The 13,253-nt window shown below is 38.0% G+C and overlaps 1 long non-coding RNA gene across 1 annotated transcript in view; it reads left to right on the top strand.

Moving 5' to 3' along the window:
* Nucleotides 1-2,868: 2,868 nt before the first annotated feature.
* LOC128647918 (uncharacterized) overlaps nucleotides 2,869-13,253 on the top strand; it is a 34,255-nt gene continuing 23,870 nt past the window's right edge. The window contains exon 1 of the long non-coding RNA XR_008400457.1: nucleotides 2,869-2,978. This is a non-coding gene — a long non-coding RNA (uncharacterized LOC128647918). The remainder of the gene's footprint in view (nucleotides 2,979-13,253) is intronic.

The following is a 13,253-nucleotide window of genomic DNA, read 5'->3' as shown; positions in this document are numbered from 1 at the left end:
AGTTATAATAGGAGTAAATTAGAAGGTTTCTTAAAATAGCATGCTCTATCTGAATCGTGAAAGAAAAAAATTGAGTTTAGCATCTCTTTAAGTGCAATCTAACTCAACACGTGTCGATTTAGCTCTGGTTTACTGTTACATGAGACAAAAAAGTGGCACAAAGCACATACAAAACGTTAAAGTACACTTAAACTCATAATAACACTGTCTGCTAAAAACATTTTTAAAAATTACATTAAAAGTATGCATACATACACGTCTCACATGTCTAAATATGTAGATGTGTATGTATATATATATATATATATATATATATATATGTAGCAGGGATGTGCACTCTCACTTCCAAATCTTCTGCCAGGGTGCTAGTGGATTTTTTATAAAGGAATGAAGAAACTTGCACTCTCTGGTTCTTTTTCAAAATATCTTTACTGTGATAGTGTAACGTTTCAGGGATAATATATCCCCTTCCTCAGACACAGATAATACAAAGTGAAACATATTTATAATCAAAGAAATACAAACCCCATCCCCTAATTAGATCAACAAAACCGCCAAAACGGTTACAAAGGTGACCACTACGTCACTAAATCAGCACACAAAATATCTCCATACAGTGTCATTGAATACAAACTGTCTGAGTATATATTAGAATCCTACATGAAAGTGACACTATTTAAAGTCAGGGGAGGGAGGAGAACATGGAATGCAGATGCACAAAAGTAACATACAGAACCCATATAGACACAGCTAGACCGCAAGTAACAGGGACCTCAATCCGCTATCAGATAAGTAGATAGTGGCAATAGTGCTATACTAATACCCATTAAAAACATATTGCATAGGTCTGCATGTACTCATCCCTCATACAGATCCTCCAAATGACAAGCTGTCAGCCCCTGGAGCGGTACACCACCGCTCACAGAAACCAGAAGTCAAGCTTTGATCTAATCGTGGATCACGTGGTAGACATCAACCAAATACATCAAGGCATCCAGGTTGCCATGGGGATGATTGCGCCCTGTGAAACATATAAAATTCAACAAACCTGGAAACAAAAGCGATCAATATATAGAGAGCATAATTCAACAGGCAATAACATGACACAGGACACAGGCGAATAAACATTGAGTAGAGGGTATTGCTAAAGTACTAGTCTAAACACTATGGAGGGCAGCAGTCTAACACCTAGTGTTTTTTTGCTAGTAATGCCTAAGTCAATAGGGAATCAAAGCAGTATCACAATAAAGAGAGGGCTCTATGGGCTTCAGTAACTAGCGGTATATGATAATTATAGCTACATACGATCCTAATATCCACAGGTGTTACAGAAAGTGGGTATCATATTTAACAGTACAAAGGCATAAATATGCCAAATAACTCAAAATAATCCTCCAAAGGTCCACATAGACAGAGAACTAATCCGCAATATATGAGTATAAACCAAACTGGCACACAACTCACATCTGTACCATAGACCTAGCACCATTACTGAGTAGCAATAAACAATATATAGTAATAGTTCAAACAGAGGGGCAATTCTACCATAGCAAGGGAATACAAGGTATACTACCTAGACTCACAAAAGTTAATATAGCCCGGATAACATGCCTGCTATAGCTAAACAGCCCAGGGATATACTAATGGATGTGGATTGTGGGCTCTCAACTTTAATCCAATGCCCAATACATACCCATTGTCAGGGCTAAGCTCACATGAATGGGAGATGGACTCTCATGGTGGACACAACTTCAAATCACCAAAAAATCACAAAAAATCCCACAGAAAAATTACAAAAACAGTGCCAATTGAACATGGTATTTAGGCCATGGGGTTGGAGAGTGTTCAGTCGGTAAATCCACTTTGCCTCTACTTAAGAGGAGCTTCTTCCTATCGCCACTGTGTTTGAGTGGAGGGACATGATCAATCAAGGCAAATCAAAGATCATGTACCCCATGGCCTAGTTACAAAAAATGTCTCACCACTGGTTGGTCACTAGACCCTTTCTTTAGAGCACTCCTAATGGTGGACCTGTGGTTAGCAAGCCGTGTCCTTGCATCGTCAGTGGTCTTCCCCACATAAAATATGCCACAACTGCAGTTCAACAAGTACACTGCATAGGTAGTGGTGCAGGTGATGAAGTGTCTTATTTGGTATCTCTTCTACTGATGCGGCTGTCCAAAAGTGGACTCTTGGATCATGGCACTGCAAGTGGTGCAGCCAGTAAATCTGTAGGAACCATGTTTCTTTCTCTTATGGAGCCAAGTATCCTGTTTGTAATAGTGGCTGGGGTCTGTGTTCATGAGTGAATCCTTCAGACTTCTGTCTCGTCTAAAGCCCACTCTTGGACCATTGGTTAAACAGAAGTGTAGTGTCCCTCTGTACAATATGCCAATGTTGCCTGAGCACTTTCCCCAATGTCCTAGTGGATGGACCATATGTGGTAGTAAAAGTCATTCTTGGCTCAGCATCTAGCCTGGCCGTGTTGGATATTGTTCCCCCAATCTCTGCTGAGGACCTACTGTGGGTATTAGGATCGTATGTACCTAAAATTATCATATACCGCTAGTTACTGATGCCCATAGAGCTCTCTCTTTATTGTGATACTGCTTTGATTCCCTATTGACTTAGGCATTACTTGTAACACTAGGTGTTAGACTGCTGGCCCTCCATAGTGTTTAGACTAGTACTTTAGCCCTACCCTCTACTCAATGTTTAGTCGCCTGTGTCCTGTGTCATGTTATTGCCTGTTGAATTATGCTCTCTATATATTGATCGCTTTTGTTTCCAGGTTTGTTGAATTTTATATGTTTCACAGGGCTCGATCATTCCCATGACAACCTGGACGCCTTGATGTGTTTGGTTGATGTCTACCACATGATCCACTACCGGATCAAAGCTTGACTTCTGGGTTCTGTGAGCAGCGGTGTACCACTCCAGGGGCTGACAGCTTGTCATTTGGAGGATCTGTATGGGGAGTGAGTACATGCAGCGGATTGAGGTCCCTGTTACTTGCAGTCTAGCTGTGTCTATGTGGCTTCTGTATGTTACTTCTGTGCGTCTGCATTCCATGTTCTCCTCTCTCCCATGACTTTAAATAGTGTCGCTTTCACATAGGATTCCAATATACACTCAGACAGTTTGTATTCAATGACACTGTATGGAGATATTTTATTTGTTGATTTAGTGGTCACCTTGGTAACCATTTTGGCGGTTTTGTTGATCTAATAAGGGGGTGGGGTTTGTATTTGTTTGATTATAAATATGTTTCCCTTTGTATTATCTGTGTCTGAGGAAAGGGATATATTATCCCTGAAACCTTACACTATCACAGTACTAACTGGAATAAATGTGACCGTAGCCACTAGAGGGCGCTAATACAACCAATATGATATGACAGGAGGTAGAGCCCTCTTTATGTATATGTACACTAACAGTGTCAGTAACCAAATGTGGTGCTACGCCTAATAGGTCTATAACACAAGAGTGTTACTTGCTGACCCCTAACATGTGAAAAAAAGCTGCACCTCTTAATGACAAAATCCAAATATGAAAAAGCGATATGAGTGTATAAAACACACAAGAGGGCGCTAAATACCCGCTAGTGAGTTAAAGGTATTTTATGCCCTTACAGTGAATATAATATATATACAAAATGGGAATAGATCGTGGGCTCTCACCATACAGTAGATAAAGCGAATGATGTTCAGTCCCATATGTAAATACAATGTCCATACATCAAATGTCCATATGGTATTAGCAAACAAATCTCTGCCGATAATGCGGCACTTTCCTCTTTCAAGTGCCCTCTTCTCTCCTTGATGGCTGGAGGCAAATCTATGGGAGTAAAGGACAAACAGAGGCAACCAATGTGTGTATCCAATGTGATGATATCCCACCCTGCACACGTATGCTATACCCAGGGTACTCACACTTTTACTGAGCACACCAATGGATACCATCGCATGTGGTTCCATTACAAGTAATTCTCATTACCAATCCTTGGAGGGTCATTCCTCTGTGAGTTCTTGTTGGCGGTTGAGATCAACATTATGTAAGGAGACAAGCGGCCAGGAGTCGGACCGTCATGACCGAGAGAGAGTGTACCTGAGTGAGCAAGCTGGCTTGCTCTGATAGCCAGTCTGCTCCTACCAGCACATTGGTGTGCTCAGTAAAAGTGTGAGTACCCTGGGTATAGCATACGTGTGCAGGGTGGGATATCATCACATTGGATACACACATTGGTCGCCTCTGTTTGTCCTTTACTCCCATAGATTTGCCTCCAGCCATCAAGGAGAGAAGAGGGCACTTGAAAGAGGAAAGTGCAGCATTATCGGCACAGATTTGTTTGCTAATACCATATGGACATTTGATGTATGGACATTGTATTTACATATGGGACTGAACATCATTCGCTTTATCTACTGTATGGTGAGAGCCCACGATCTATTCCCATTTTGTATCTATGTTATATTCACTGTAAGGGCATAAAATACCTTTAACTCACTAGCGGGTATTTAGCGCCCTCTTGTGTGTTTTATACACTCATATCGCACTATCACAGTAAAGATATTTTTAAAAAGAACCAGAGAGTGCAAGTTTCTTCATTTTTATATATATATATATATATATATATATATATATATATATATATATATATATATATGTTTATATGTGTGTACATATGTATTTATGTATTTACAGACATATATACACACATAAACATAAAAATATATATGTTTACATAATTAAACATATATGTGTATTGGAGCCCATTGCAGGCAAGTAGCTGAAACCATAAAGATATTTAAAAAAAAGAACCAGAGAGTGCAAGTTTCTTCACTCCTTTATAAAAATCCACTAGCACCCTGGAAAGATTTGGAAGTGAGAGTGCACATCCCTGCTACATATTTCCATTTGTTGTTGCACCCACAAGTAGATTGACCTCTTCCTTTTTGGAATATTTTTCAATTTGCACTGGCACTTCACGTGCACCACATCAGGGGGTTTGGTTGTTAACATGGATGCAGATGTGGAGGATGTACAGACCCTCACTTTCACAGAATTGGACACAGCAAGGATCCGGTTTAATCCGGAGGATGAGACCACAGGGGGTGACACAGCACAAGCCATCTACCTGGCCCTACTGAAATTGAAGAAGAAAGTGGTAGACCTTAGACTTCATGGAGTCTACCTTTCGGAGTACCACAGAAAGAAGTTGATACCTAGGGGTTTTAGAATTAGAAACCTACCGACAATTGGACGTAATAACCCCCAGTTCTGTAAGCGCTGGTGCACGATCTTACATAAGTGCTCGCTCAATCTGATTCTCTTGGTCACTGAAGAAGTGAGAAATTTGCATTATAGAATCAAAACAGAGATACAAGAATGTGAGAATCACAAAACAACAATCCTGGCGGGGGATACCTCTGAGCAATGGCTTGAGAAATTAGCCACACAGATTAAAAAGTATAAGGACACTTTGGTACAGTTTAAGAACAGGAAACTACACATGGTGTGCGAGGACCATAAGGAGAAAACTGTTTATCGATGGCTAAGTGGGGGTGAAAATAGGAGACCCTTTATGCAGAGAAGAAAAAGACAGATATATTATACCAAACAGTTACTACAAACAGTTGATAGTAGCTCCAGATCAGATACGGATCTACCCCAGGGTGCAAATGGACACACCAGTAGCCAAGCCACTGGACAACAGGTTTTTCAGGGGGTCACCACCAGAGCCAGACAGAGAAGAAGAGGGGGAGGCCCCATGTTTGCAGGGGAGGCTGGAGAGAGAAAACCACCTCTACCACCCAGGTAACATCTAATCTTTGGAAAATAGAGGACCTGGTGGTTAACATCAGTGACCGGGTCCTTTCTACTTCCAAATTGAATGTTCTGAAAAGAGGTCTAAGTTTTGTCCCCTCTCGAAAAAGTGATAAATTCAATGTTTTTATCGACTGCCAGAAATTTCAGAGATCACTACGGCTAAAAGAATTCTTTAGAGATGCCCCGAATTTGGAGGGATGCCAGCCTTTCAGGACTAAGAGCTCTTTTGATCCTCTAAGTGGTAACCCTAGCATAAAAACCTTTATGAGGTTGATAACTAAGGATATTAGTGATCATCAATCCAATAACTTTCGCAACAACCTGTCGGAATCTGAGAGAGAGGCCATCCAGTCACTATCAAAGGATTTGGATATTGTGATAAGGGTGGGGCTGCAGTATTCCTTAATTATACGGACTACCGTGATGAAATTAATCAACAACTGAGTGATACCCACACCTACCAGCCTCTGAACAGGGATCCTACTAAGGACTTTCAAATAATCATTAATGAGGCTTGGATTGATGAAGATATTTCCAAATTCCTGATGATTGAACATCCATCATGCCCGATTCTATACACGTTGCCAAAGATTCATAAAGACCTGAAATGGCCACCTGGCAGACCGATAGTTTGAGCCAGAAATTCTATTACCTCTATATTGGCAGTGTTTGTAGATCATTTTCTCCAGCCATTGGTGAGGAACATGAGGTCCTATTTGAGAGATTCATCACATCTAAGTGAGGACCTCAAATCAGTCTCCATTGAGGAACCATGTATCCGTATCCTGGCAACCGCTGATGTAAATGTAATGTCTCTACACCATTATTCCCCACAAATCCGGCAAATTGTGTGTATCTGAAGCTTTCGATCGGTATCCATATGTTGGTCCCCCGAGAGACTTTCTGATACAACTACTTGATCTAATTCTCCGATTGAATTATTTCTGCTTTGAGGGCCAGTTTTACCAGAAGATCTCTGGCATGGCCATTGGATCGAACATGGCCCCCTCATTAGCAATGGAGCAATATGAAACTTAAGTGAAGCAGATCTATGACAAACCAGAGGTACTATTTTACAGACTAATAGAAAAAAGAAGAAGGCGCCACAATAGTGCAGAATCAGTGGTGTTAGATCATCACACACACATACGGGTTGTACTTACTAGAAGTAAGGCACTTGAGAGGTGCCACAAAAGCACTCTGGACTCTTTTTAGCTGCCCAGATAGCTATCCTCTCGCTTTGGCGATGATACAAAAACTCCACATTCCGGATCGTGCTGGCCTGTCTTTATTGAGTGATAAATACTCTGTAGCACAGAGAAAATTCATGGATAACTGCTTAGTTTCAAATAATGATTCCGGAACTATTTCAATATATAGTCAGTATTAAAATAAGTCGTGATAACCAGAATTGTAAAAACAACTGTGGCTTTATTAAAAACAAGTATTACACACAACGCGTTTCCCGGTCTGCTGACTGCTTCATCAGGTGTGTATAAATTAGTAAAATATCACAACTTAAAAAGGATTATTTAGAAGGATGTGTATACAATAGCAAACCTAGTATAGAAAATAGAATAGAAGATGATGGTACTTGCAATCAGGTTTCTATTATCACTAATGACACAAAAGAAAAATGGGTTAAAGTAAATTACAAAAAACCCAAAGATAAAAGAAGAAATATAGCACATAAAGAGGTAAAATATATACATCCTAAGACAATCTGATTCTCCTTGGAGAATTAGAGAGTCAAATAAGACTTTGGGACAGTATAATAGAGTGAGTAATTATACACCTAAAACATACCCCTACAACCATAGAGAGTATGAAGAAAACTGGCATGAGAGGAAGCAGCATAGGGAATATTTTGATAATAGGAATTATTCTAATCCTATACTGTCTGAACAGGAGAGTAGGAGAGATAAACCTCAGGATTTTCACTCAAACCAGAATCAAAATCATTACAGACCCTATCCAAGGCAAGCACCAATTCGGCTAAAACAGCTAGAAAGGGAACAGACCAGGGAAGAATTTATCACCCCCTCAAAAAAAAGAATTTATGCCAAAGTGGCAGCAGAGGGAGAGCAAAATCTATGAAAAAGGAGAAATTTAAGAGAATGAAAGATGGTTTTTAACCTTTCTAGCCATTCACTTACAAATGAGGAAATCTGTGTGTTAAATAGAGGTTTGTCTTTTTGCCCCTCAAATGAACATAGCTTGTTTTAACTGTTTGTTGACCTAAATAGATTTATTAGAAAACTTTCCATACAAAGATATATTAGTGAAAAGAAATTGAGCTATGAAAAACAATTACCAATAGTGACAGATAACATGGTAGAAAGACCGGTTACAGATATTGTTTTTTATGAACCTGAGAGTCTGCGTGACTCTCTATTTGATGATTATATACATTCTAATTTAATGTCAAAATCTAATTTTAATCCCACCACTACTAGCCATAGTATTTAGTTCTGGAAGAATTTGGCTCATTTGGCACTAATAATAGAAAATCCAATTTGATTATATATGAACTTAAAGCTCTATCAAGGTTAGCTAATAATGAATCTTTGGTGATTAGACAAGAGGATAAGGGAGGTGGGATAGTATTGCAAGATTGGGAGGATTACATAAAGGAGGCAAATTGTATTCTTTTAGATACTGCATACTATAAGAGACTTGTATTTAATCCTACTAAACAATATCTGATTAGTCTTAATAAACTCATTGATGCTGGATATCTTGAAGGTATTCTTACTAAAAAAGAAAAGAGTATCTGATTCCAAGTGCCCCAAATCTTGCATACTATTACCACTTCCCTAAAATTCACAAATGTACAATAAATTCACCTGGATGGCCGATTATTTCAGTGTTAGGTTTACCTTCCTACATCAAAGATACCCCTGATTTAATATGTAAATTATCTAAATTTAAAAATGCTGGCCAAAATTTACTATGGATGTCTTGTGATGTATTAGCACTGTATTCAAATATAGCACATGATCTTAGTTTAAAAGCAATAGATATTTTTTTAACAAGAGACATATATCTACCTGAAAAGCAGAGGTTGTTCCTTCTGAAGGTTATTAATTTTGTCCTGGAGCACAATTATTTTGTGTTCCAGGAACAGTTTTTTCTACAAATCAAGGGAACGGTCATGGGGACCAGGTTTGCCCTTAGTTTTGCTAATTTATTTATGGGGATATTTGAAGATAAATATATTTACAACTCTCCCCTAGGGGCAGGCCTGGTCTTCTATGGCCATTTTATTGATGATCTCTTGTTCATTTGGAGTGGCACTGAGACATCAGCCACACAGTTTGTGGAGTCGCTCAATAATAACAATATGGGCCTCTAATTTATATCCAAAATTAATAAAGATGAGATTGATTTTCTGGATTTAGTGCTGTATTAGGGAAGTGATGGTACTGTTCAAACGAAAACTTTTTTTAAAACAGTAGATACAAATAGCTACAGTACTTAAATTATAAAAGCAATCACTACTAACCTTGGAAAGAGAATAGTCAGTACAATCAATTTTGCAGAATTCGTAGAAATTGTACAGATTTGTTAGTGTATGATGAACAATCTAACATTTTGAAAGATAGATTTCTAGAGAGGAAATACCCACTGAAATTGGTAGAAAACAGTTATAGAGCAAGGAATAAGGATAGATCAGAATTTTTTAAAACTAACCGTAGTGATCAGAGCCAAAAAAAAGTGAATACTAAAGGGAAATTTAAAAATAGTTCACGGTTTATAACACGGTATAATAATAATTACAATAGAATTAAAAGAGATGAGTCTCCTATTTGTACTTTTAGGAGGGCTCCCTCTTTGAAAAATAGACTTGCTCCCAGTAAGGTAGTCATGAGGAAACCCTGTACGAAAGCAAGAAAACAATTTAATTAAGGATTCTAATCCATTATTGGGAAGAAATGATTTTTTTAAATGTAATAAAGACAATTGTGGTCTTTGTATGTACACTACAGGTAATAAAGTGGACTTTACTTCTCATTCTACTAAAGAGGAATTTAAAATTACTTCACATTTTACCTGTGATTCCACAATTTTAGTATATTTGCTGCAATGTAAATGCGTAATACTATATATTGGTAAAACCTCTAGACCCTTAAAAAAGAGATGGGGGAATATCTAAGAAATCTTAAGAAACCTCTAGTTAACCATTGTGTACCTCGCCATAAAGTAAAACATCATGAAGGTGAATCCAATATCTTCAAAATCTTCCCTATTGAACACATCATCCCAAAATGGGGAAGAAATAGGTTTCTATATTTATGACAGAGAGAGACTTATTGGATTTGGAAAATGAAAACCATAAATCCACATGGATTAAATGAACATATCGATATGGCTGCCTTTAATTAATTTTCCTTGTTTTTAGCTTTTCAGTATCAGGGCCCATTTGTATATCTCCCCTATTTTTGTTTTGAGTATATACACACTTCCACTCTGCATTCTTATGTTTTTATGATTGTATATTATTATCTCTATTAGCAAGACGTTTAGTTGTAGGTTTTGATATATCTGTGCTATAATTTTATTTTATATATATGACCTGCTCATGATGGTTAAGACATTATATTAATATGTATATAATATAGATTGTGTTTATATTGTTAATAGCCAGGTTGTATGTATTTGACAATCATGGATTTCAATTATATGTCTTATATTGTGATGTAACAATATAATTATATTTACCTTATATGTTGCCCTATTTTCTACATTGTAGATGTAACCTGTGTTATATATATATACCTTATTTGTTTTCTTTTTATGAAGTTATACATTTATTTATGTTTGGTGGTATACTATGTTGATATCGGTCAGTGTTAGAGTATCTGGCCTAACCGGCTTCTTCAAAGTTTTTAAATTGGTAAGTTTTTTAACCTAGAGTATGTATATTGGCGTGTTCTAGATATCATAAGGTTAATTTTATACAATCTCGATAGGATTGGTTATTTATACATTTCTATGATAATTATTCCCCTCCTATATCTTAGTTTTTTTTTTACACTATCTTTAAGTATGTTGTGCTATGAGGCGTTTAATTGGTCTTCTATACGTGTTAGATCATGCCTCTCCTTAATATTTTTTATCTCTTCGACAACGGCTTGTTGATCGTAGACTATTTACATTGATTGCGAATAGTAAATAGGAGTGTCATTACACACCCTCGACTTTACACCAATAGAAGAGAAGCCGGTTTTGGCTCGGGCTCCCATTGACCCAGATATTTGCATGTGCATTGTTTGGCAATAGACGCTGACAAGAGCTTTTTAAGTCGTGATATTTTACTAGTTTATACACACCTGATGAAGCGGTCAGCAGACCGGGAAACGCGTTGTGTACAATACTTGTTTTTAATAAAGCCAAAAATTCTGGTTATCATGACTTATTTTAATACTGAGTATATTGAAATAGTTCCGGAATCATTATTTGAAACTCAGCAGTTATCCACAAATTTTCTCTGTGCTACTGAGTATTTATCACTTAATACAGACGGGCCAACACAATCTGGAATGTGGAGTTTTTGTATCATCGCCAAAGCGAGAGGATAGCTATCTGGGCAGCTAAAAATAGTCCAGAGTGCTTTTGTGGCACTTCTCAAGTGCCTTACTTCTAGTAAGTACAACCTGTATGTGTGTGTGATGATCTAACACCACTGATTCAGCACTATTGTGGCGCCTTTTTCTTTCTTCTATCATTCTGCAGAGCCTTGCTTATGTGCCATTAAGCGTCTGGAAGGAGTTTTTGCAGCCTCACGTTCACCTTACTATTGGGACTCACAGCATCCAAGATTGTTAAAGATCTCCATCTGGATTACCTTGGGATTTATTTCAGGACTTCATCACTATTTCATTTAGTGACCACATTTGTTTTTTTATATACTTTTTATCACTATATATTTTTTTTTCTTATTCCTTCATCACTTAAATAGTATACTGGGTCTGACAATGAATGTATACTACAGTCACTTTTGGGTGTTATCACTAGATAGATGTAGCAACATAATTATATATTATATCATTATTGTCGAACCCAGCATACAATTTGATTTTTTTGTATCTTTTTTTGTGTTGTTAATATCCAGTTATATGGAACTTTACACTTTATTTTGATGTAGCTGTCTCACAGTTAGTGACCATTGCAGATATTGCACTTTTAACATATCATTAATAATTATCATTGACCACTAGTAGGTGCCTCTAACATTATAACTTACATTAACTATTTTACAGACGGTACATAGACGACCTCCTCATTATTTGGAGGGGGTCGTCGGTACACCTTTAGTCCTGGTTTACACATCTAAACTCTCTGCAGAATCTGGTGAAGTTTAAGTTAGCACACAGTGAAACTTCTATTGAATTCCTGGATCTCAGAATCTTTAAGCTGGAGAAAAAACATTTGGGGACTGCACTATATAGAAAACCTACCGATAGGAATTCTAAAAGTGATTCCAAAAGCTCAGATGTGCCGTGTTATTCGGAATACAGTAAAGCTTCAGGTAGAAGTTAACAACTAGCAGACATGGAACAAAGATTCATCCTCAGAGGATACAACCCACGGTTGATTGAGAAAAGTAGGTCCTCGGCAGAGATTATGGGAACAATATCCAACACGGCCAGGATAGATGCTGAGCCAAGAATGACCTTTACTACCACGTATGGTACATCTACTAGGACATTGGGGAAAGTGCTCAGGAAACATTGGCATATTGTACAGGGCGACTCTACACTTCCATTTAACCAATGGCAGAGTCAAAGAGTGGGCTTTAGACGAGACAGAAGTCTGAAGGATTCACTCATGAACAAAGACTCCAGCCACTGTTACAAACAGGATACTTGGCTCTATCAGAGAAAGAAACATGGTTCCTACAGATGTCCTGGCTGCACCACTTGCAGCACCATGATCCAAGAGTCCACTTTTGGACACCCGCATCAGCAGAAGAGATACCAAATAAGACACTTAATCACCTGCACCCCTACCTATGTAGTGTACTTGTTAAACTGCAGTTGTGGCAGATTTTATGTGGGGAAGACCACTGACGATGCAAGGACATGGCTTGCCAACCACAGGTCTGCCATTAGGAGTGCCCTAAAGAAAGGGTCTAGTGACCAACCAGTGGTGAGACATATTTTGGAACTAGGCCATGGGGTACATGATCTTTGATTCATCTTGATTGATCATGTCCCTCCACTCAAATGTGGTAGGGATAGGAAGAAGCTCCTCTTACAAGTAGAGGCAAAGTGGATCTACCGACTGAACACTCTCCAACCCCATGGCCTAAATACCATGTTCGATTGGCACTGTTTTTTGTGATTTTTTTGTTATTTTTTTGTTATTATTTTTTATTTTTTGGTGATCTGAAGTTGTGTCCACCATGAGACCTCATCTCA

Source organism: Bombina bombina, chromosome 2 (assembly GCF_027579735.1).
Source record: "Bombina bombina isolate aBomBom1 chromosome 2, aBomBom1.pri, whole genome shotgun sequence".
NCBI classification, from domain to species: domain Eukaryota; kingdom Metazoa; phylum Chordata; class Amphibia; order Anura; family Bombinatoridae; genus Bombina; species Bombina bombina.
This window is presented reverse-complemented; position numbering and strand designations above follow the sequence as displayed.